The following is a 25,641-nucleotide window of genomic DNA, read 5'->3' on the forward strand; positions in this document are numbered from 1 at the left end:
TCTATCATACAGTACTATGCTGGGAACAATATCTTCGGTCATTTCGTTCATATTAATAACACGAAGGCAATGAGATATTACAAGTAAATTAACACTCAGATTAAAAGAAATAATTACGCATAAGCTCCTCACATTCAATCAGTAGGGTATGTCTCTACCTGCCACACGGGGGACCAGAGATTGAATCCGAGGGTGTGGTAATCTCAGAAATGGTTTCCATTTATATCCCTGCAGAAGCACTTTTGTGGGGCGGGGGTGGAAAGTCAGCCAGCCACTCAGGGGTAAATGTAGTCGGAGCCTCGTACTGACCCCACCTACTGTGGCTAAGATGGAGAACTTTTAGCCATGTCTTCCCAACCCTTATATGTTATTATAGAACGAATAATTGCTTGCATTTCTTGGGATAAGGTACGTGTTCCCATCCTGAATTTGTTCCGGTCAAAACGAGAGGGAAAAATCAGTACTTAAGAAGCTTGTGGAATTGCAAATGTCAGCATCAAGGCTGCCCATTATAAATTACATCACATCTTCCAACTTTAACGCTTGAATGCTTTCGCAGTTATTTTTCTGTACGTTTCAGCAGTGAAGAATAAAATTATGGTCTGTTTATACTTTAGTGGTGTATTACTAGCTTGTAATTTTGGACACAGGATAATAGCTCTTGAATTGTTCAAGATTCTACCCACGCTCCTCCGAACAGCATGAACAATCGAATTTCCTACGCCACCATAGCAGGCTTCCGGTCCATTAAACTGCAGATAATGGCAGCTGATTCTAGTTGGCTGTGTTCCAAAACCCACAACGTGGTGGTGCTTGAGAATCACAACGTGTTGACACTGGGTAAGGTTTTTCAGGTGGTCCAAATGGTAGACAGTGCATATTGTATTGGAACTATTACAATTTACATTCATCGTTCAATCCTCCGTCACGCTTGTTGAACTCAAGGACCTTCGTATCAATATTTCATCAGTCAGGGTTTACAACTCGCAGGTGTAAAAAGTTTATTTTTTTCTTTCAGTGTATTTTAGTTCCCCGCTATTTGTATACAAGTTCATGAATGCAAGTGTACACCAGCAGAAGGAATAAGTGACTTTCTACTCTCCAAAATACCTCAAGACAGGCACGTATCCAGAGGGGGGGCTTAGGGGGCTCGAGCCCCCCCCGAAAGTTTTAGGTTTACACTAGATAAAATGAGGTTTTTTGTTTCTTGTGATGTGAAATAAAATAATGTGACAATAATTTAAGGAGAGAAATAATTATCGAGGCAAGACGGAGAATGTTCCGTAACCCTGTTATTGATAATAGCACGTATCCAAGATGGGGCACAGGGGGCTCGACCCTCTCCCCAGAAAATTTTTCAGTTTACGTTAGATAAAATTAGGTTTTTGGCTTCTTGAATAATGTGAAAATAATGTAAGGAGAGAAATAATTATCGAGGCAAGATGAAGCATGTTTTATACCCCTGTTATTGTTAATAGCACGTATCCAAGGTGGGGATGAGGTGGCTCGAGCCCCACCAGTCAGGAAATTTTTCAATTTACACTAGATAAAATTCGATTTTTGGCGTCTTGAATAATATGAAGATAATAAATTTATAAATCTGAGAGAAATAATTATCGAAACAAGACGGAGAGTGTTCTATAACCTTATTATTGTCAATAGCACGCATCCAAGGTGGGAATCAGGAGGCTCGAGCCCCCTTCAGGAAATTTTTCTGTTTACACTAGATAAAATTAGGATTTTGGCTTCTTGAATAGTGTGATGATAATTTGGGAGAAATAATTATCGAGACAAGACGGAGAATGTTCTACAACCCTGTTATTGTTAATAGCACGTATCCAAGGTGGGGTTGAGGTGGCTCGAGCCCCCCCCCCCCCCCAAGGATTTTATTTTTTTATTTTACACTAGATAAAATCAGGTTTTTGGCTTTTTGAATAATGTAACGATGATTTAAGGAGATAGACAATTATCGAGGCAAGACGGAGAATGTTCTATAAACCTGTTGTTGATAATATTGCACGTAAACTTTTCTTACGCTTTCGATGTTGTCGCAGCGCACTTGAGCACTATGTAGAAACTTGTCAGTATTTGAAAGCTGCACAACAAAGGTAGAGCCACACGTAGGGCGATTCGTTGTAATTTCTAATCTCTGGAAGGCGGGAGAGGGTACGTTCTTGAATGAGAAAATGAGTCAACTACTGGCAATATTAATGAATCGTTTTATCTGCGGAACGTTCTAGAATATAATGAGGATATAAAATACGCAGATTCAATTTTTCGGTTGATCTGTATAAAGAATTGGTTAATGAGATTTCACAGGTAAGTGTGACAATTCATCAGTCGATTGGTGATCAGATCAGTGAGCGTCCACTGGTTGCTTTATAAGATATAGTGATTCGAAAATGAAGACATTGACGACAGCAGAACTTCCGGGGCCTCAGTGTAGTGCTAGTTTGGTTCGAGCGCCGAAGAGATCAAGGTCTCTCTCTCTCTACAGTGAATATTTCAGCAGTACCGGAATTGGAGTGGTTTATTAAAACAGAAATAAGCTGCATAGATCAACTGAAAACCAAAGTTTTGAGTTATGATTTAGTTTCTCCAGAACTAAATTTCGTATATTCAGTCCGAGAATTTCATGGTATAAAAAAATACTTTTGTTTAAGCCTACTGGGTTCGAAACACATTCAAACACTTAACTACCATAAAGAGACAGCCGAAAATTTTATGAATGTCGAGAAGAGAAAGCAAGATGTTGCATATGTAGACATTTTAGGTGGAAATTGCAGGCTCTACCAGGACCCAAATCAGGGCTCTACAAACTGAGCCATCCTTGACTTCAACCGATTATTCGTTAAAATGTCTACATAGTACATGTCCTGTGTATATCAAATCGTAAGGTGTTGCCTGTATAGTGAACAAGCACAGAAAATATAGGAGAGAGAAGAAAACGGAGGAGCATTATCACCGGTTGAGGATAATTTTTTCTGTGGTCAACAAGAGCTACTACTTCGAGGTGACAATGACAGTTGCCTAATACGGGAGATTTCACACCGTGTCGCCTGGGGATTTCACAATTCGAAATCAGGTTTGTGCGGCCTTTTGTGTCGCTACATGTGAAACGTTGCTGTTTATTGGCCCATTCCAATCGACATGTATCGCCTGTCCCTTCGGTCTGAAACCTTCCTAAGTCTTGAAAATCCAAGTCACAAAGATGGAAAATTAGGGCCTTGTTAAGGTTAGGTGTGAAGGCAGGCAGACGACAGCACCCTAAAGGATCATATCAAACCTGCAGGAAGAACGCATCTTACTTCAATCTCTAATACCGAATGATAAAAACTTCTCGTGAATTGATTTTAAAAAATGTGTCCGAGTTAAAGAGTGTCGTGCCCAGGATTTTCGAAAGGGAGAAGGGTTACGCATGCTATTTTAGGTGGTCAGTCCTGATTTTGCCATTTTTTTCCTGTCTTTGATGTTCTTCTTTTTTTTAAAAAAAAAAGAATTGAATACTGGATCAAATGGGGTTATGACCTCACCAACCCTCCCTTGGGCACGTCACTGGAGATAAATGAATAAGCATTTGATCATACTGGGAGACGAAACATTATATGTTTTGGGAACGGAAGGTTTTCACTGTGCATTAATTGTTTCGTGATCCAGCCGTATTCGAGAAGACTTCCTTTGTTTCGTGCCGATATATGACAAGACAGCGGAAGCTGTGACAGGCATTTTTGAACACTTGTGAGTGCTAAGGCCTGAATCTGAACAATTTGGTGGGTTTCGGCTTTCATAAGAGCTGCAAACATGGGAGGTCAAGACACGTTAGTGGTGTTCAGGCTCGAATCAGAGATAAATATTCGAGAGGTATCTGCGTCCAGTTTGCAACCCACAGTTTGAATCTCGCGTTGTCGATTGGATTTTCCATCCCGTGCATGTGTAACAGCTTCGTAAAAACACTCAAAGACACCATAGATGTTCTTTATGCCTGATGAGAAGAAATGGACAAACACACATACTGAGATGGTTCCGGCACACAATGTTAATGCATGGAAACAGAGGAGTCGAGTGGTAAAAAATATTCCGATTTCACGTTCTGATTAAAATCGCAGCCTTCCAGTGGCGACGATTTAAGGGATTGTTGCTCTCCATTTTTTTGCCTCAACATTATGGCCTCTTAATGTTAAGCCTTGTCTACCAAGAGAAAGTAAACTTTCCTTGCACCGCCCTCCGCCCCCCCCCCCCCCATTTTGGAACCCAATTGCCACCACTGGTCTTAAACATACAATTGTAAGGTTCTTACTATACTCCTTAAAAATGGTGTTGAGCCCCCCCCCGAAAGGAATTCCTGGATACGTGCCTGCCTCAAGATGTGCAAAGCATTTTGTCCCTTCTAATATCAATGTTTGCGGAAGTAACAGTAAGTTTCTTTTGATTGATTGATTTAGTTTATTTTACTTCGCGTTTTTGCCTCTTGGCTAATTTGCGGGATGAGTGATGAAATGATGAATGGGCATTCACAAACAACCAAGCCTGAACGGGATTCGAACCCGGGACCCTTGGCGACGCAGCGCGATGTGCTAAATACTCGGCCACAGGGTTCGGCAAGTTTCCTTTGAGTAACAGTTGCTATATTCAGGCAACGAGTAAAGAAATTATTAGTTATTTTTATATACGTTTCAACAGTAATGAACAAAATTAATATTTACTAAACAAATATCCAGGGGGTACTGGGTTCGAATCTCGGTCGGGGCATGAGTGCTCTGTGCAGATGTCTCTTCATCAATTTCGTCACATCATCACTCATCCTCATCTTAGAGATTAGCCAAAGTGGCAGAAAAGCAAAGTGTAATAAACAAATCAACTATGACCTCTTAATGCTAAGCTTTGACTACCAAGAGAAAGTAAATTGTCCTTGCCCCCTGCCCAGTTTTGGCACCCAATCGCCGCTAATTGGTCCTAAGGTACTTACAACAGCAAGGCAATAGTCAAAGGCAATGGCCTTTCTTCAGGAGCAATATAATGCAGGAGCTCGTTTTTAATGTCACGCGTAGCAGTGTCATTACTAAGAACTTGGACGAAGAAGGAAACATTTATTGTAAATACAACTTCCACTCGGTGACGGTGTAAATTTTTCTTCTTCGAACGGTGTGCAGTTAAAATTCGGAGGAAGGCTTATTGCAAACATACACATTTAATCTGCGACATTCTGCTTGTTACCGGAAGAATGAAAGATGAAGTTCGAAGTTTCATGTAGGCTCCTCCAAAGGCAGTACGTCACGCTAATGTCGTCACGTCAACCAATCAGATTGCTTAAAACTGTTGTGGCAGCAATCAATACCTATTTATTAACGCTGATGTGGATTTAAGTAGCGTAAATTTTCAAATCACTTACATAAAGAAAGAAGTTTTTCTCTTGTAGTCTACATGCTATTAATTAATGGATTTTAACATGATAGTGCAGAGGTTGTCCGTGGCTTATTTGGCATTTTATTTCGATTCTTGAACTTCTGATTGCATAGAGCACATTAAATAAGCAGGGCAATGGACAATTTGTTTGGAAAAAGTTTTATCAATCAAATTCTCCAACGCCACGATTATTCCCCTTTTATACGCAATGAAATGTGGATGCAGTGGCGCTAGTGGCGTATGTTTAAATCAGATGAAAGCATCAGCGTAACTTGAGTGTTCACTATTTGGGAGGGGGGTTGCAGAACATGAACTTCAGGTCCAAGATGGATAATATATTTAAAAAAATTAACGTAAATTTAACAAACCTGACAATTTTACGTGTGGCAGAACCCCTTTGCCCCTACCAAATAACGCTTGTGGTTGGAAGCATGTACAGTGGGATCCATGAGTATTATCGTGCAAATTGTCCATCACCATGTTCGTGCACTTTATTTGACCCAATAAGAGCTTCAAGAATTAAAAGAAAACTCAAAACAAGCTGTTGACAACTTCTGCACCAACATAAATAAAAATCCATTACTTAAAAACACATAGGATGTAATAAAAAATTAATGAAAATAGTCATGGACAATTTGCACGGTAATACTCATGGATCCCACTGTACTTGCATATTTCCGATGGCACAAATATCGTGGCGCTGGAGTAGCTTAGCAACTCAAAATGCAAGAGGTAGGAATATATTTTTAAAATCCCAGACGCTTGTGTTTGTGTTACAAAACAAACAAACGGCTGCGAGCTACCGTCATAATCTTTAAAGAAAGAAAGAAAAACAATAGATATAATAGCGAGAACAGGGCATGGCATTGGTAGCTGAACGAATCGTGAATTGGCTTCAATTACGTGAAAAGGTCAATAGAAGTCATGGTAATCTCGACAACAACACTGAACATTAGCACTTGGCAACACTGCACGATACCAGCACGCGGGAAGAAGACATATCACTCCTCTCCTTTAAAGTAGCCTGTTATGGTAGAGTAAAAAAAATGCTTGAAGGACACGGCTTCTCTTGAATAAAGATTCTCTTCCGGCAATACGCGTGCAGGACTTGGTTTTGTGCTTGTGTTGTTAGCAGTCGACGCACAGACTGCCGGGATTTCGAGATAAGGTTAGTTGTGTCTTATTTAGCTCTTTCCCTTGCTTGTGGAATTAGATTTGACTTGCTGTAAGTTTAGCTGCTTACGTGGAGACAATTGTGTTAACAGTTACTTCTGAGTTGAGTGTATTGACGCCTTTAGTTCAATATTCTCCATTCAGTGTAAGCAGGGGCTTATCCAGGATTATTCCCTTGGGGGGTGTAAGTTTGGGCATATTTTGGACCGTTTCTAAAATGTTCACCCTAATTAAATTTGTTCATAGATGTTTCCAGAGATTAACCCCCCCCCTTTCCCTTTACGTAACATTTCAGAAGAGAAAATATGTGAAATGCAGGAAAAGATGGAAAATATATTTTTGTGATATTAATATTTCAGTCTAACGTTTCGAATATTACTTTCCGATAATGTTCAGTACTTGATTTAATCAATCGTTAGATAAAACGCAAGAGATGACATTGAAAAACACAAAATTTAAACATATTATTACCAGGAACCATTTCGTGCAATTCTTAAGCTAGTTATAAAGAAATTTGAAACATTTGCGCAATATTTTTTAACTGTATTTGTATGGTTCTTGTCGTAGGTGTAACTCTGAGTTCATCTTTGGGGGGGGGTGCATAATTCATCGATGAAATAAATATCGGTGAGGATGCATTGCATGGGTGCATGCGCTCTTGCCTGTCTGAAGTAGTAAATACAGATGCTAATATGACTCTTACATAAATTACCACACTGCGAGCGAAGCGAGAAAGAAAATTTTTAGAACTATTTCTTTGCAAACTGATAATGCATATTATTTAGCGACAATACTTTCATTTCACAGTGTCCCACGATGTTTACTCTTTACAATCATTCGGCGTCCTCTTTACCTCAGCACATGCCTCTCCCTCCTGTTCGAGCTTCAGTTAGAAAATATGTATATATATATGTATATATATATATATATATATATATATATATATATATATATATATATATATATATAATTTTAATAGTTCTATGTTGCGAGTGAGTTCCAAATTCTGCTGGTGTTTTCAAATCTCTGTTTAGACAACTATTTACAAACTGAAATACAATAATGAAACTCTCTATGTATTTAGAGCATGCTCATGAAGACTTTAAAATATAGTGGGAAGTTGGGAAGGATGTTAGATAGATACCTAGTATTGCTTTTGAATTAAATCTGTCAAGGAACTTCATATTGAAGTTTTATACCCTTACAAAACTTTGGAAAATACGTTTGGCGCTGTTAAGAGTTTATCTTTCAAATACTGAATGTGAGACTAGAGAATTAGGAGTCATGTGCCTCTTTGCCTTAAAAGAAAACGAAATAACATGTGCAAACAAACGCATGGCATGTTACCTGTAAAGGGAAGGCAAGGAATTTTCACTTCTAAATTGAGGTAATGCTTTAATTTCAATTACTTAAAAACGGAATAGCATTTATTTCAATTTCCAACAGAAAGAGCGCAATGAAACAAGCGACATTTCTCTCTCTACGTTTTCCAGCAGGCAGTGGCAAGCGCCATCGTGCCCACCACTGTTGCGCCTATGGTCAGATATAAAGGAACGACTTAAGATGACCGGACTCCTCTCCGATTTTCTTCATATTTGGCATACTCACTAATTGAGGCCTCCTAATCACGAATCAGTTAAAAGTTGTCGGAAACGTCTAGAAATTGCAAAATAAGCGAAAATAAGGCGTTAGTTTTCGGAATGGAAACCGTCGATTTTCGCGATTTTTTTTTGTTTCACAAGGAAATATATATATTTCCGATACTACCACGACACCAAATTTTAACTATGTTTGCCTAACCTAACCGAAACTAACCTAACCACACGTCAATGGTTCGTGAAGCTAGCGCCAATAGTTCGTGGGGCTAGCGTCAATGGTTAGCAATTATTTTGCAATTTCTAGACGTTTCCGACAAATTTGAACTTCAGATTCGTCATTAGCAGGCCTCAATTATTAAGTATGCCAAATATGAAGAAAATCGGAGAGGGGTCTGGTCATCTTAAGTCATACCGATATAAATTTGGGACTTAATGTTAATTAAATTTATTTTTATGTTTAATTCCTTATACTTCCTCTGAAAAGTTAAAAAAAAATTAAATATGTCATTATGTCAGGGAACAGACTAGATTAAAAAAAGGAAGACAATTTTTACTAAATCTATATCTTTGCAAACTGACAATAACTTTAATTTAATAGGCTGCCAGTAATTTCACAGGGCACTACGGCGCTAACGCATTTCTATTTTTATCTGTTTTGCTTGTACGGCAGCCCATTTGTCCTTCGTGCCCCTTTTTTACAACTCTCTTTCTAATATATAGTTTCTTTTACAAAGGTAAGAACTCTTAGAGCCACAAAAATTGTTACATACATCAACTATAGACGTGAATAAAGAATCACTCTTCATGGAATACTTACCGTTTTGTATTGAATACTACTCGGTCAGTAAATTTTATATTGGTACTTTTGAATACCCATTGGAGGAAATTGTGCCTGCTTACCCAATAGTGTCACTGCTTTTCTACTCATGACTTTCGGTTTCTTTCTGTCTGGTTTCATTTTATCTATCTTCTTCAGCCAATTTTGCAGTAATTTCAGACATTGTTACACTAAGCAGAACGACAACACACGAACTGAGATGCTGCACTGAGACATTTGACTGTTCTCTTCTCTACCACTCCAAAAAACATTCATCTCGCTCAAGTTACAGAAAATAGTGTTGCTAACCATAGTAAGTATCACAATTCACTACAAGGAGTCAAACTTGTATAATGCAACGAAATCTAAATTTCATTGACTCCGGAGTTGAATTTACAAATCTGTAACGTATTTAAGAAATATTTATTTAGGTATTCAAACACTGAACTGCCAACACTGTGCGGTATGCGCTCCCTGGAAGGAGGGCGAGAGAGAGGTCAGTTTGACATTTTCCAGATGGCAGTATCTCTTCCCTAGAACTGACGAAAGCTTTGTCAAGGGAGCTGGTGTTTCCAGGAAATGACCATGCTGAATATTCCACCCTTCTTCTTTGACACTTTGGTTGTAGTTGGTCAAAAGGCTCATTGGACTTCGCTTCTTGTAGAGCTACGAATGGTTCCTTTATGTTGAAGTATTGTCATTCTATTGTTGATATAAAAATTCATATTTACAACCCCCTACAGGGGGGGGTGTTCCACTTTTCTGCTTGGGGGGGTGTTCGTCAAAATTTGGGAGGGTGTTGGGGGTGTGGATAAATCACTGAGTGTAAGAACGAAGTTAATATAAGAACAACCACGTGGTTTTTTAGAAACATTAAATTTCCTATGTTTTGGTTCTGGAATTATTTTGCCAATTGGCGTAACTGGATGGCTAACTTTGGGACGGGGCAGAATCGAACTTGGGACCTAACTTTTGGAGGGCCAGAATCGAACTTTGCGTCTAATTTGGGGGATGGGGACAAGATCGAACTTGGAGCCTAACTTTGGAGGGGGATCGAAAAGTTTCCGTCCCATAAAAACAGTGTCCAGGACCATTTTGCCAAATACATTTGAGAAATCATAAAATTTACTTTATTTCTTTCTTCCTCAGGTCGCAGGAGATTAACACAATAACAGTCACTTGTAACTTTAAATTAATCCTCAATTATTTGGGGGAGAGCAAGTGCTTGCCCGTGCCAAGTTACGCCTATGTCATGTGATTTTGGCCATTAATATATTGTCGTAGCTAGGGCTCGAAATCGACTGGTACAATGGTTTCCATGAGTCCACAGGCTTGTGTAAAGTTATAATAAGCTTGTTTCTCTTCACAATCGGACTTCTCAGAGGTTTTGCAACGAAGAGAAACACCGACTCACTTTACATTGCCATTATACGTGCGAGAAAACCTATATCAGTTAATTGGTATCATAAATACTATACACTTAATGGCTAATCACAGCAACTCAGTTTCCAACTTCAAACATTGATTATATTTAATATTCCACCTTTCAAGAAAATCAACTCACTTGTACGGAGAATCAACAATATCTTCAACTCCAATATTTTGGAACACTGCAGAAATAATTACCACTAAACTTACATTTCGTAATATTTCTTCATGTGCACAACAACGAGCATTCTTAAACATAATAAAAATGCATTATTAACCAACTTGTCACATTCATCTCCATGTCTATATCCGTCCGCATTCTAGATTATTCTCTTCTATTCCATCATGTCAAGAGTTGCACCCACAGGTTGGTCGTCAACCACAGTTTAACAGAAATGAGTGTTCGAGCGAGGTTTCTTTAGCAGAGTATGATGTGAGTGGATTAGTATTAATATAATATTAGAGAACTGTGTAAGGAAATCTTATACGGATTAAACTGAAATATAACCATCTCTTTTCTCACCCCCAAAAAACGCCTGAATGCAGTCTTTTTTATTTGTTTCATTTTATTTCGATTTTCTGACACTTTTGGCTAATTGCGAAGATGAGGATGGTGAGGATATGAAAGAATTACCACAAACACACAAGGACAGCACACAACCTAAGTCCCACACTGTAAAAAAAATACACTTTCTGCACACTTTTGGAACACTTCCTAGAAACTACTTTTGATCACTTCTTGTACACATTAAATGTGCACAAGAAGTGTACAGGAAGTGCTTCAATAGTGTACACGAAGTGCTAAAAAGTGTACAGGAAGTGTACAAAAAGTGCAGCAAAAGAAGTGTACAGGAAGTGTGCAAGAAGTACTTCCAATATAAAGGTATCCCAAAAGTGTGTAAGAAGTGTGCTGCAGAAACTACTTTTGATCACTTCTGGTACACTTTACACATTTGGAACACTTGTGAAAATACTTGAGCAACACTTCTTGCACACATGAGATATATATCGCAATTCAGTATTCATACTTAGTTTCTACACTGTAAAAAAAAATACACTTTCTGCACACTTTTGGAACACTTCCTAGAAACTACTTTTGATCACTTCTTGTACACATTAAATGTGCACAAGAAGTGTACAGGAAGTGCTTCAATAGTGTACACGAAATGCTAAAAAGTGTACAGGAAGTGTACAAAAAGTGCAGCAAAAGAAGTGTACAGGAAGTGTGCAAGAAGTACTTCCAATATAAAGGTATCCCAAAAGTGTGTAAGAAGTGTGCTGCAGAAACTACTTTTGATCACTTCTGGTACACTTTACACATTTGGAACACTTGTGAAAATACTTGAGCAACACTTCTTGCACACATGAGATATATCGCAATTCAGTACTCATACTTAGTTTCTACACTGTAAAAAAAAATACACTTTCTGCACACTTTTGGAACACTTCCTAGAAACTACTTTTGATCACTTCTTGTACACATTAAATGTGCACAAGAAGTGTACAGGAAGTGCTTTAATAGTGTACACGAAGTGCTAAAAAGTGTACAGGAAGTGTACAAAAAGTGCAGCAAAAGAAGTGTACAGGAATTGTGCAAGAAGTACTTCCAATATAAAGGTATCCCAAAAGTGCGTAAGAAGTGTGCTGCAGAAACTACTTTTGATCACTTCTGGTACACTTTACACATTTGGAACACTTGTGAAAATACTTGAGTGACACTTGTTGCACACATGAGATATATGGCAATTCAGTACTCATACTTAGTTTCTAGAATAAAAATACAGTTGACTCACATCACATTTACCTTGACAATTGAAGGAGGAAAAAGCAACAACTTTCAACTGTCAACCTTAAATTTTGTGAGATGCGTGTTTGTTTTTCTGCGACACACGTACCTTCTACTTATATAGTCCAGAATCAAAAAGGTTGATTGATTGATTGATTGATTGATTTATTAGCATCCATTCAACTTTACAAAAGTTTGGAATTGTCACATTGTACATGTACATTTAGAATACATTTATAAAATTATAGGCATAATATAATATAAAATACAATAGCATGAGATACAAGATATCATATAAAGAGAATAAATGCATGCTCAATGTTATTTTCTTGAGACATATTGCCTAAAAATATGTTTTCTATATTCAATGCTTGCTTAATTTGCTATGACATTATGTACACACATGTATATATATATACATACACACAAATATAAATTGAGCATTAAATAGTCACCTATACTTACATCTAGATAAATTAAATCGAACAGCAAAGGAAAAATAAAAAAATACTGATGATAGGGCAGTCCTACTTTGTTATATTATTGTTGCTATTCCTGTCACTTACGGTATCAATGTACTCTTGCACTGTGTAAAAACAATGTTCCTTTAGGAATCTTTTTAGATGTAACTTGTATACTGGCAATGACTTTATATTTTTGAATGCATTTGGTAGCATGTTAAATAAGCGTATACCATTATATGTTACCCCTTTTTGGTAGAATGTGGTATTGTGTAATTCCATATGTAAGTCATTCTTTCCCCTGGTGTTGTAGGTGTGGTAGTCCTTATTTGCTGTGTGTGTATTTTGACAAATTTTCATGCTTGTTAGGATTTCATATAGGTATATGCATGGAACTGGCAATATCTGTAATTCTTGAAATAATGGTTTGCATGGTGCATCTGTTGGAGCATTTGCCAGAATTCTAACAGCTCTCTTTTGTAGTCTGAATAATGTAATGCTTTTGTTCATGTTCCCCCAGAAAATGATGCCGTACCGTAATACAGAGTGAATGATGCCATAGTATAGTGTTTTTGCTGCTTCTAGATTTACTACATTTCTTACTGTTCTTATCGCATAACAAAACCCACTAACCTTGTTTGCTGTAGCTTCAATGTGTAGATCCCACTTTAAATTTTTAGACAGTTGTACGCCAAGAAATTTTATGTTAGATACATATTCTATGTCCTGATCTTGAAAGTTAATTTCTGGAGTTTCACTGCTACAGCTGTTGATTTGAAATCTAATTGCATTTGTTTTTTTAGTGTTTACCACAAGACCATTTTTTTCTATCCACTCTGAGATGTGAGTGATTGTATTCTTTACGTTGTGTTTTAACCGTTCTGTGTTTGTTCCTGCTATAAGAACAGTTGTATCATCAGCAAAGAGAGTTGTGTTTGCATCTTTACACTTTTGTGGAAGGTCATTGATGTAAATTAAAAAAAGTAAGGGTCCTAAAATGGATCCTTGGGGTACACCATATGTAATACGTTGTTTCTTTGATCGATAATTTTCCTTGTTATTATCCTCATCGATGTGAGTTATTTCTACTATCTGATTTCTGTCTGTTAAATATGATTTAAACCATTCTTTTGCTACTCCCCTGATCCCATACTTGTCCATTTTTTTTACCAAGAGTTTGTGGTTGACAGTGTCAAATGCTTTTGTTAGATCAAGAAAGAGCCCTACACAGTGTTCTTTTTTATCCAAAATTTCTCTAATTGCTTCTGTGAATGTGTGTATAGCAGATTGTGTAGATTTTCCTTTGCAAAAACCATGTTGTTGTTCAGAAATTATGGAAAATTTGTTAAAAAATGTTATTAATCTATTGTACATAACCCTTTCAAGTATTTTTGAGATTCACTTTTATTCACGGCAGTACATTTTCTTCTTTAATTTGTATCTTAGATGTTCACATATTTTTCGAAGAGTGTTAAAGCACAATTTTTCACTATGATTACAATCAAACGTATCATTATTTGTTGTACAAAAACTTATGTTTCTTGTACACATTTTGACCGAACCATCTAGTGGCCGGTGTAGGAACAACCAGCCCCCCGAAGTTAACGATCTGTTTTGGTGTGCTTTAAATATGAATAGTTCGATTTAAGAAAATCTATTAATTTCCTCGGAACATTCAACTTGCTCCTTCTTCAATTTTAATGAGATTTATCCAATTATCAAATTGGTACATTAAACAAAAAAGTATTGATAGTTTCATGATGCAATGCGATTTCCATGTGTTCCAGGAAAAAAATAGTTATATTTTGTTATTGTTTAATGTTGCTTGCTTTCAAGTGTGTTACTGCTTTATATAATGAAATTGAATTATGTTCATAAGATATTCATTTGTCAAAGAAGTATAAAATAACAATCGATATGACCAACAACACAAAATGAAATCATGTGCTACAAAAGTGTACAAGAAGTGTACAGACTTACTTTAAACAAAAGTGTACAGAAAGCGTTGAAGAAGTGCACACAACTTTGAATGTGTCCCCAAAGTGTGCAACAAGTGTACAAAATTTCGTCATTTCGGGTCGCACACATCTAGAACACTTTAAGTACACTTTTGCAACACCTTCAGTACACATCTTGTGCATATTATATGCAAGAAAGTGTACCAAAAGTGTACAAGAAGTGTATTTTTTTTTACAGTGCACGGAGGATTATACTGGCCGTGAGTCGAGACGCCAGAGCCTCACTAACATGCAGAATGAAGTTCAGGTTGTACTACGTGGAAGGGACGTTGAGTTGACATTTGGATGTCTTCGCAAAGTTTCACCCCTTACCAGTGGCGTGCCCAGGATTTTCAAAAGGGCGGTGGCCGGCCCCGTGGCGGAGTGGTTAGCTCATCGCGCTACGACGCCAGGGGTCCGGAGTCGAATCCTGGCCAGAGGTGGTCACCCTCCGGAGGGCGACCCTCATGAGGACAGACCTCACCCTCACCCTCACCCTCCGAAGACTTGTGAGGGTGAGGGTGTGTGAGGGTGAGGACGAGATCGACCCGTGAGGGTGAGGGCGTGTGAGGGTGAGGGCGGAGCCGAGCCGTGAGGGTGAGGGCGTGTGAGGGTGAGGGCGACTGGTGAGTCGTGAGGGTGAGGGCGAAGCCGAGCCGTGAGGGTGAGGGCGTGTGAGGGTGAGGGCGACTGGTGAGTCGTGAGGGTGAGGGCGTGTGAGGTTGAGGGCGAAGCCGAGCCGTGAGGGTGAGGGCGTGTGAGGGTGAGGGCGACTGGTGAGTCGTGAGGGTGAGGGCGTGTGAGGGAGAGGGCGAAAGGCAAATCGTGAGGGTGAGGGCGTGTGAGGGTGAGGGCGAAAGGCTAGTCGTGAGTGTGAGGGCGTGTGAGGGTGAGGGCCATGTCAATCCGTGAGGGTGAGGGTGCGTGAGGGTGAGGGCGAAAGGCTAGTCGTGAGGGTGAGGGCGTGTGAGGGTGAGGGCGAAGTCGAGTCGTGAGGGTGAGAGCATGTGAGGGTGAGGGCGAAAGGCGAGTCGTGAGGGTGAGGGCGTGTAAGGGTGAGGGGCATGTCAATCCGTGAGGGTGAGGGTGAGGGCGTGTGAGGGTGAGGATGAAGTCGAGTCGTGAGGGTGAGGGTGTGTGAGGGCGAAAGGCGAGTCGTGAGGGTGAGGGCGTGTGAGGGTGAGGGCGAGGGCAAGGAAAATCCGTGAGGGTGAAAGGCGAGTCGTGAGGGCATGTGAGGGTGAGGGCGAGGCGTGAGGGTGAGGGCGAGGCATGAGGGTGAGGGCGAGGCATGAAGGTGAGGGAGATTGAACGAAAAAGACCACCTCTTGTTTAAAGTTGGATCCGAACTACAATGTGCCTCCTCCACCGGGTCTAGTAAGAAATAGGCTTTAATATTTTTAATTCGTTTCATTGTGTTTCTAGTCCAAAAACGCATTTTTATATTGCCTATAAATGCCTATTAGGTGAGTGCCTATTTTGCTCAATCGTGCCTAAAATGCCTATTCTGCCATTTTTGCTTACTTTATCTTTGTTATGCGCCTTTGGCTTTCCCTATGTTGAATGTAAACCTTCGTTGACGTTGAACTGACTGAAAGCTTCAATCGGGGTAAGCAAACTGGACAACCTGTTGGTGACTCATCATATATGTGGACGTAACGACGCCAGCCAGCTCTCCCCTTCTTTTATTTCCCCTGAAAGATTTGTGGGAATCAATCAGTACTCATTTGCTTTGTTGTGCCTGTGAAAAAATGTGGTTATATGAGGAAGTATCATGTGTTTCAAAATGACAAGGGATATGACAGCCAGAAATGTATTAATCAGTGGCGTGCCAAGAGGGGATCGGTGGGGTTCATAACCCCTCCCCTTTGCTCCAGTATTATTTTAAAAAAGTGAAAGGCAGTAAATGATAGAAATTACTGCGAAAATCCTGGACACGCCACTGGTATTAATTAATAATTCATCTTCGCAGGGAATTGTGAATTAAAGTAATTCTGATATAAAGAACTTGCACTAACCATTCGGCCAATTTGAACAAGTACCCCAATTTCGGATGGCATCCCATTTCGCCTAACCGCCTAAACCGGTCGGAAGGGGGAATGAGGGAAATTTTGATCCAAGTAAACACCAAACAATTCCCAACATGTGCCCATGCCAAATAGTCAGGTGTTGCTCCGAAAAAGGAGCATTGTCACACAATCCAGCAGCCGGGGGTGTTTGTTATATTTTCTATAAGATAAAGGAAAATATGACTCCATTTCTTGGTCGATCTTTTAGTAGGCAAAAACAATCCTCCACTCGACCCCCTTCAATCTCTGACTTTAGTCGGATTAGAAACTCTAAGCTGCTTCATTGACGCTTAATGTTCTGCTTGTTCTTGTTTTATCTAACCTAACCAGGTGTGTGATATCAAGGATAACTAAGAATGACTTTCATAACTTGCACCGGAGTTCGGGAATTTATTTTGGTTAGAATAGGCAGACAAAAAGGCATTTATAATGTGGAAAATAGGCACCAAATTAAAAAAAATAGGCACAATAAACAAAAATAAAGTGGGAAAGTTCCAAATAATTTATCTCTATAATTTCATTTTAAAATCAACTAGTAAACAACATATTTACTTTCATTTGTTGCCTTGATTACACACAACCACTAGTTTTTTTTTGTTTTTTGCTTTCTTGAACATTCATCTGTCATAAAGAATGATTTTCATAACGAGAATGATCTCATTTGACCACCCATGAAATGGGCTATTGTAAGAACTGGATTCATATCGTGAATAAAATATTTTTTCTCGTTTAAGAATATCACAAATCGTTTTCAAGTTTTCCAGTTCTACATTTTTACTCATTACACCTTTGCACTTTTCTGCAACATCTAACTTTTTCTCCTGACACTTCAATTAGTAGCCGCACCGATTCCTCCAAGAGTTTAATGGATAAGAGTTTCACCTCTTTTTCCCAGCTTTGTAATTGTTTCTGGCAACTGGCAACATCGTAATGTGCTAATAAATAATGTTTTTGAAAGAAAACTAAGTTATGTACAATTTTTTAAAAACAGATTCTAAAAATGTCATTGAAAATTAAAAAAACAGGCGTAAAAAGTAAAGATATAGGCAGTAGGGTATAAAGTAGGTAAATCGAAAAACTTTCTATATATATTAAGACAATTTTTTTCAATAAATGCAGCAGGAAAAAACAGGCATTTCGGCCTGTGGAGAGACCGTTAAATTACAATAGTTAGTAAGGAAATTATTGATGCATACAATAGTTATGTTGCCAATTCGGAAATAAATATTGCAAAAGATAGCACCCAGTTTTGGTCGTTTGTTGCAAATAAACGTAAGAAAAGCAACAAAGATCCTGTACTGTTCAAGGATAAAGTGTTGTCAGACCAACGTTCAGTAGTCGAAGCTTTTGCACAGCATTTTCAGTCGGTGTATAAAAAAGATCCCCCTAGATACGACATGAAAGTATTGCCTAACCATAAACAATATGAAACTTTGGATAATCTTAATATTACAGAGATAGCAATTGAAGACGTAGAAAAAGCCATTAAAAATTTAAAACCTAAGAAATCAGCCGGACCGGACAAGATACCTCCCTATGTAGTTAAAGGTTGCAGTGATGTGTTGAAATACCCATTGTATCTAATTTTCAATTTAATTCTTGCAAAGCACAAATTCCCTGAAAAATGGAAAGCCACGGCAATTTGTCCACTTCCCAAAACCAATAACACTAATGACGTACAAGACTACCGACCAATAAGTATAGCTATTATCAGCCCCAGCAAAAATATTCGAAAAAATCATGCACTGTTACATATTTACTCACGTAAAACCTGTAATATCATCGTTTCAGCATGGCTTTGTATCACGTAGATCAGTGTTGACCAATCTCTCCGATATTACCAATTTTATAAGTTCAACCTTGGACGAAGGAGGTCAAGTTGACGCAATATATACAGACTTCTGCAAAGCATTCGACTTGGTTAACCACGATATCTTATTAAGTAAATTAGCATGCTTCAATATTTCTGAACCACTGCGCCAATTGTTCGCTTCCTATTTGCAGAACCGTAAGCAGTACGTGACGTATAAAGGCCACACATCTTCAAAGATAAGAGTCACCTCTGGAGTACCCCAGGGGTCTAACCTTGGGCCACTTCTTTTCACGTTACTTATTAACGATTTGCCTGATTCATTTGAAAATTCACACAAATTGCTTTTCGCAGATGACCTGAAATTCTACAGGAAAATAAGCAAACAAGATGATAGTGTTCAACTTCAAAATGATATTACAAATTTAGAAACGTGGACGATAAACAATGATTTAACACTAAATATCAATAAATGCCATTTTGTATCATATACTCGAAAGAAAAACCCAGTTGAATTTCAGTATCAAATATACAACCATACTCTAGCAAGAAATTTTTTAGTCAAGGATTTAGGGGTTATTTTTGATTCAAATCTTACTTTTAATAAACACGTAGAACAAATAATTAGTGAAGCGTTCAAGAGCCTTGGGTTCATTATTAGAATGGGGAGGGATTTCAAGAATATAGAGACACTAAAAGTTTTGTATTATTCGTATGTAAGACCAAAACTCGAATATGCATCTGTTATATGGAATACAGACACAGCAAAGTACAGTGAAGCAATTGAAAGAGTCCAATCACGATTTCTAAGATTTTTAAAATACAAATTTCAGAAAGTTTACCCCACATTTGAACACTACGACAACCTAATATATGAAAGTCGGTTTACAAAGCTGTGCCATAGAAGAACGTTACAGGAAATAGTATTCTTGTGGAAGTTGTTAAATAACGAGGTAGATGCTAAACATCTACTCTGCCAGATAAATGTTCGAATCCCGTCGTCGAAAACTAGACTCAAGAACGAAATTTTTCTTATAAAGAAGGCTAGATCGGAAATTAAAAAGAAATCTCCATTGTGGAGAATGTGCACCAGTTACAATAAATTGCTAATCAAGAATAACACCATTGACATCTTTTCTATGAACCTAAGGGACCTCAGTAAAGCCACTATTAACACAATAACCTAAGCTTAAACACATAATTTCCTAATGAAATAATATGTGATCAAGTGTGTGTGTGTATATTTATATATAGGAAATAATTTTAATGTATTTTATGTAGGTGTGTGTGTGTGTGTGTGTGTGTATATATATATATATATATATATATTACAGAAATATATGTAATTGTATTCACTATGTATCCTTCACATGGGCTCTGTAATTAGGTATGTACCTGTTGAGTTCGATAAATAAATAAATAAATAAATAAATAAATAAATAAATCACATTATACGCGTACTGTGCCGATAAGCAGTTAGGCAAAGGGGATTAGGCGAAACTGGACTACATGCAATTTTGTGTTCAATTGTACGCACAAAAAGGGATGAAAAGCAATTTGCATCCTTTTAACCAAAAAAAATATTTTAAATGGTGTTCCAATTAAAATTTCTGGGAAGAAATGAACTAGCGTTACCTATTGCGCTAATTGCGCACAAATGTTTCATTGACAATGGATTATAATTTTAATCATATTCTCATTTGCATGAAAGCTAAGATAACATAACCTGATTAATTGAAAGCATTTGCATTATTTTATTTTTGTACGATTATATGACCTGCTTATCTGTGTATGTGCATCAAATTATAGAATAAGAAAGATTTGATTTTGATCTTCTAAGTGCACATGTTCTGGTGAGCCAAGAGAGGCCATTATCCAAATTATTAGAATTATATTATTTAGTAGGAGAGACAATGAGCGAGCAGGTTAACCGAATGGGCATAAAGGTGTAACATTTCTCAAATAGGGCAAGTAAAATGTGCTGTAAATTTCCCTTCTTGTGGAACTGTATTTTGTTTGTAAAAGAATAAATACAAATTATGTATTAAGTACAAAAATGTGTTGAATTTAATTGTACAGGATGGCTCAAAAAGTCACTTAACACCTCCGGTAGAAGGCCACTGCAGCGCGCAACATGGAAATGGTGATGACCAATCGTTATCAGGCCAAGAAGGAACCACATTGACGCCACCCGCGTGGTCGACGGCCATCTTGATGTCAGCCATCTTGAATTCAACTTCAGAATTTTAAATGGGAAGGGGGTGATATGATATATCAAATCAGGCTAGAATTTCACGAGAAATGCAATGGTGAAGGTTTTTTCGACGTATCTTTAACCAGTAAAAGGTTATTACTGAATTCTTGTACCAATTTGCTCCTTTTCGAGGTGTTAGAAAAATGTATTAAAATTTGTTTAGCGCATCGGTAGCGCATCAAGATCAAAGAGATGTCTAGGGAGAGAAGTTCGCATGCCATTGCACACGATTTTAAGAAGAGCTGCGCATTATGAATGGTTGATGCGAACAATTTACAGTGTGACGCTTCCATTGAATTAAAAGTCCTTCACAATGACAAGGCCGTTTTGTTTCTACCTGGTGAGGCGGTGGAAAAACGTATGTCAAGTGGAAATCACCACATATTAATAAATTATGAAATTATATCTCAAACGTTTGCACATAGTTAGCACATGAATGCACACTATGTATTTTTATAAGCACACGAATATTAATCAAGATATTAATGAGTTTATTGTGGCGATTCTGGCTTGATATCGCCACAAATCAAAAAAATATTTTTCAGCAACAAAATTGCACTATCTTTTAGGCATTCGTTTAGCACACGGAAGCACACTATTCATTGCCAGCTGATCTCACCGAGGGACGAGAAGCATGTGAAAGAAAAGTGTTGTATTTGAACTGTGGCTTCAACAGGACAATAAATATTGTGATTTGAAAATTAGATATGTGAGATTGATTAATCTATCTCTGCTAGACTAGCTACTCCTCAGTGCACGTCACTCCGTATTTTACTTGATCCGGAAAGAAGGTTCTACCTCACTCAAATATTATGAGATTTCAATCGAAGTTGTACCAATTACACCTGAATGTAGTCAGTTCAATGCCATGAATCTAACCTTTAGTGATCAGAGTGAGATTAAATTTGCTCGGATCATAGAATGCATCACCGTAAATCAATTTCGGTGCAGTGGCGGCGATTGGATTCCAAAACCGGCAGGGGCAATGTGCCAAAACTAGGGGGGGGGGCACAAAGGCAGTATATTTTCCTTTGTAGATAAGGTTTAGCAAAGTACGAGGGGAAAAGTGGCGAAAAGTTGGGGGGCAATTGCCCCCTCGCCCTCTAATCGCCGCCACTGCCTCGCTGTTGTATTTCCTTTTTCATGACATAGGAGCTCCAATAATTATTTTAAACTTTCGTTTCAGAAGTAACTCAAAGAAAAAAATGGTTGCTGGAGGGTAATTTAAAGGGAAGTTTTCCCAACTTCTTTAGATTTTCTTATTGTCAAGAAATTTCGGGGAGGGGTTGTAGCCCCTTATTCCCATTCCCCCTCCTCCGCGTACGCCAGTGGGGTAAGCAAATTGTGTGTCTGCTAGTACTGGATTCCCGAGATCCTTGGATTTCAAAGCGAAAGCGTGGGCACTACATTATATGGGAGTTAACCAATGGGAACCCAACGATACAATTAACCATGGAAAATAATTGTAGAAATTGACTGACATATTTAAAATTATAACACAGTACTATTGTACTTGTACTTTGATTGTTGTTCTGTCTCATTCATTTTCTCTTTTCAAAAACTTCCACCCAGTACATTATATTTCCATGTCCACTCTGTCTTCAAAACTCTTCATTCACCAAGCTATAGTAAATGCTCCTGTTCCTTCTGTGAGATTACCATCATGGTTTCCAAGAATGAATGTCTTTCTTCAAATCGAATCTGTCCCTCTTACAACAAAGGATGGGGTGGAGGTAGGGGTTTTGAACACCTGCGGGGCAAGTCTTCCTTTTCCATGGAATTCTAGTAATTGTCACGTAGTGAGATCAAGTTCAACATATTTGTGCAGAGGATGAAGTGATCCCACAACTTAGATGTTTACATATCAATAGCTTGTGGATTTTTTACGTATTTGCCTTTTTCATTCTTTCGTAGTAAAACATAGGCTTTAATATTTTTATTTCGTTTCATGGTGTTTCTAGTCCAAAAACGCATTTTTATATTGCCTATAAATGCCTATTAGGTGAGTGCCTATTTTGCTTAATCGTGCCTGCTTATTTCAGCTTTGTTATGCGCCTTTGGCTTTCCCTATGTTGAATGGAAGCCTTCGTTGACGTTGAACTGACAAAGCCTCAATCAGGGTAAGCACACTGGACAACCTGTTGGTGACTCATCAGTCATCACCGTGGACATAACGACACCTACCGCCTAACTACCCTTTCTTTTTTCCACCTGAAATCTTGTAGCAGTCAATCCGTATCCATTTGCTTTGTTGTGTGTGTGTGTGAAAGGAAGTAGACAGTTATCTGTGGAGATATCATGTTCATATTTTTGAAAATGCCAAAAGCACAAGACTGCCAGATGTGTATTGATTTAAAAATGGATTTCTGCAAAAGTTTGTTTAACCACCGACGGAAAATTTGATTTTTGTTATTCAGCATCGCTTTTTTTTCACTTTTGGCTAATCGCGAGGATTCGGATGAGGGATGACATGATGACATTTATGAAGGAGCACTCGCAAAGAACATCCATGCCCAGGCCAGGATTCGAACCTGGAACCCCTGCTGTGCTATCCACTTCCCCACGGATATCGGCCCCACTGACAGAAAAGTAATTTTCTGTCAAGCTTGTGTTAAATTACTATACAAATAAATATTCTATCTCACATACCTATATAGTTTTACAAAATATCCTTGCTCAAAACTCAGGTTCTCTGTACGTGATTTTAGGCTCCTCTGAAAATGTTTTTCTACCTATCGCGTTATTAGGAAACAAGAATAAATGGTAAACAATGCACACCGAGATGAACCCTCTTACATTGCCTCAGTTCTGAATGAAACAATGCTAAGTTATGTGAAAAACTTAGTGTAGTGCCTTTGTGTTGCATAAGTCAACGATGCTATTTATTCTAAAATGTAATGCCATACAAATTAACAGCTCACGTATTGGTGTAATGTGCGCAATCAGCGCAATGAGTAACCCAAGTTCATTTCTTCAGATACATTTTATTTGGAACATCCACAATTTATTTTAAGGGTGCAATTTTTTTTTCATAACTTGCAAACAATTGGGCATGAAACTGGTGGAATTTACGTAAAAATGGCAAAGGCAATAGTGGCAACGGAAAAAGTGGCAAATTGAAAATGGCAAGCGGATAAAAAGGCAACGATAAAAATGGTGAGAATAAAAGTGGCAAATACAATTATTATGATTTTACTTGAAAATTGAGAAATTTCTCGCATTTCACAGTTTGAAATTAAAATTTAATATAATGGTATATTTTTGCAGATATATTTACAAGAAGTATAACTTGCACATGTGGCTCAATATCGGACACACTGGACGGAGCAGAACTATACCTGAAATCTTCTTCATTAAGTTTTAGCCTAATGTACGAATTTCCATTGATTGATTCTGTTTATTTTACTTAAATTTTCTTGGATGATCGCGAAGATGAGGATGTGTGATGATTAGGGTACGGATTTATAGGCACTGAAAACCTCTGAAATAGGCAGGCAATAGGTACGAAAATGATGCAAATAGGCACTTAAAAAGGACTAAAATAGGCAACTAAACTAAAAATACATTAAAATAGGCATTTTTTACTTCCAATGCACATGCATACTGTATTAGCATTCCAGTTTACATATAAAAATGTGCTAACAATTCACAAATTTCAGAGAATCGTCAGTTAAAGTAATTCTCGCAGAAATAACTTGAGCTAACGATTGTTACGTGAATAATTGTTCTGAAGTGATGAAAAAAGGATTTGCACCATTTTAACAAAAAAATATTTTAAAGGATGTTCCGATTAAAATTTCTCCGGAGAAATGAATTTCTGTTACCCACTGTACTAATTGCGCACATATATTTCACAAAGAATTGACAATAGTTTGAATGAAATGATCATTTGCAGGGAAGCTAGGATAACACAACCTGGTTAATTTATTTATTTGAATGTATTTTACTTGCACTTTTTGCACGAGTAGATGAGCTGTTCATCTGTGTATGCGCATAACATTTTAGAATAAATAATATCGTTTGACTTAGTGTCAGTGCTCGAAGTGAGTCGGCATGCGAGCGGATGGCATCCTCGCAACTAGCGCCAAGAAGACACGCTATTAGTGTAATTCTCCATATTCAACACAAAGCCACTAAACGAAGTTTGTCACATAACATAGCATTGTTACATTTAGAACTGAGGTAATGTAAGCTGAGGCTCGTCACAGTGTGCATTGTTCACCATTTATCCTTGTTCCCAAACAACACGAGAGGTAGAAAAATATTTTCTGTGGAGTGGGAATTTATACGTGAGCAGCTCAGAGTTTTGAACAAGTGCAATACATAAAACTATACATATGTAGTACCTAGGAACATTTGATATTTCCCATGTGAAAGAAATTGTTTATTTGGAAGTAATTTAACAGTTAAAGATGTCTGCTTCATACAAGCGTGACAGAAAATTTCTTTTCCGTGTGGGGACGACCTCCGTGGCGGAGTTGTTAGTACAACAAGGCTACAACTCAGGGGTCCCGGGTTGGAATCCCGGCCTGTGCATGGGTGTTCCTTGTGAGCAGTGTCGTGCCCAGGATTTTCGAAAGGGAGAGGTTATGTATATTTTTTCTTGGTAGTCAGCCCTCATTTTGTCATATTTTCCTACCTTTGACGTTCTCTTTTTTTAGGAATACTTTGCGAAAGGGGGTTATAACCCCCATCAAGCCCCCCTCGTGCACGCCACTGCTTCTGAGTGTCTCTTCATCAGTTTCATCATATCACTCATCCTCATCGATGCGATTAGCCAAACGTGGAGAAAAGCGGCGCTAAATAACAAAAATCAAGTTTTCAACCGTAAAACAACCTTCTGCA

At 38.1% G+C, this 25,641-nt stretch overlaps 1 protein-coding gene across 3 annotated transcripts in view; it reads left to right on the forward strand.

Annotated features, from left to right (window-relative positions):
- Window positions 1-703: 703 nt before the first annotated feature.
- glob1 (globin 1) overlaps window positions 704-25,641 on the forward strand; it is a 54,473-nt gene continuing 29,535 nt past the window's right edge. Inside the window, exon 1 of one of the 3 annotated variants that reach the window (XM_083126014.1) lies at window positions 704-840. The gene's annotated coding sequence lies outside the window, so the exon portion shown is untranslated. Of the gene's footprint in view, window positions 841-4,393; window positions 4,415-6,383; window positions 6,572-25,641 lie in introns of those variants that run through there. The other 2 variants (XM_083126015.1, XM_083126013.1) reach the window with 2 other exon arrangements.

The sequence above is a fragment of the Lepisma saccharinum genome, chromosome 7, assembly GCF_977018435.1.
Source record: "Lepisma saccharinum chromosome 7, izLepSacc3.1, whole genome shotgun sequence".
Classification (NCBI taxonomy): Eukaryota; Metazoa; Arthropoda; class Insecta; order Zygentoma; family Lepismatidae; genus Lepisma; species Lepisma saccharinum.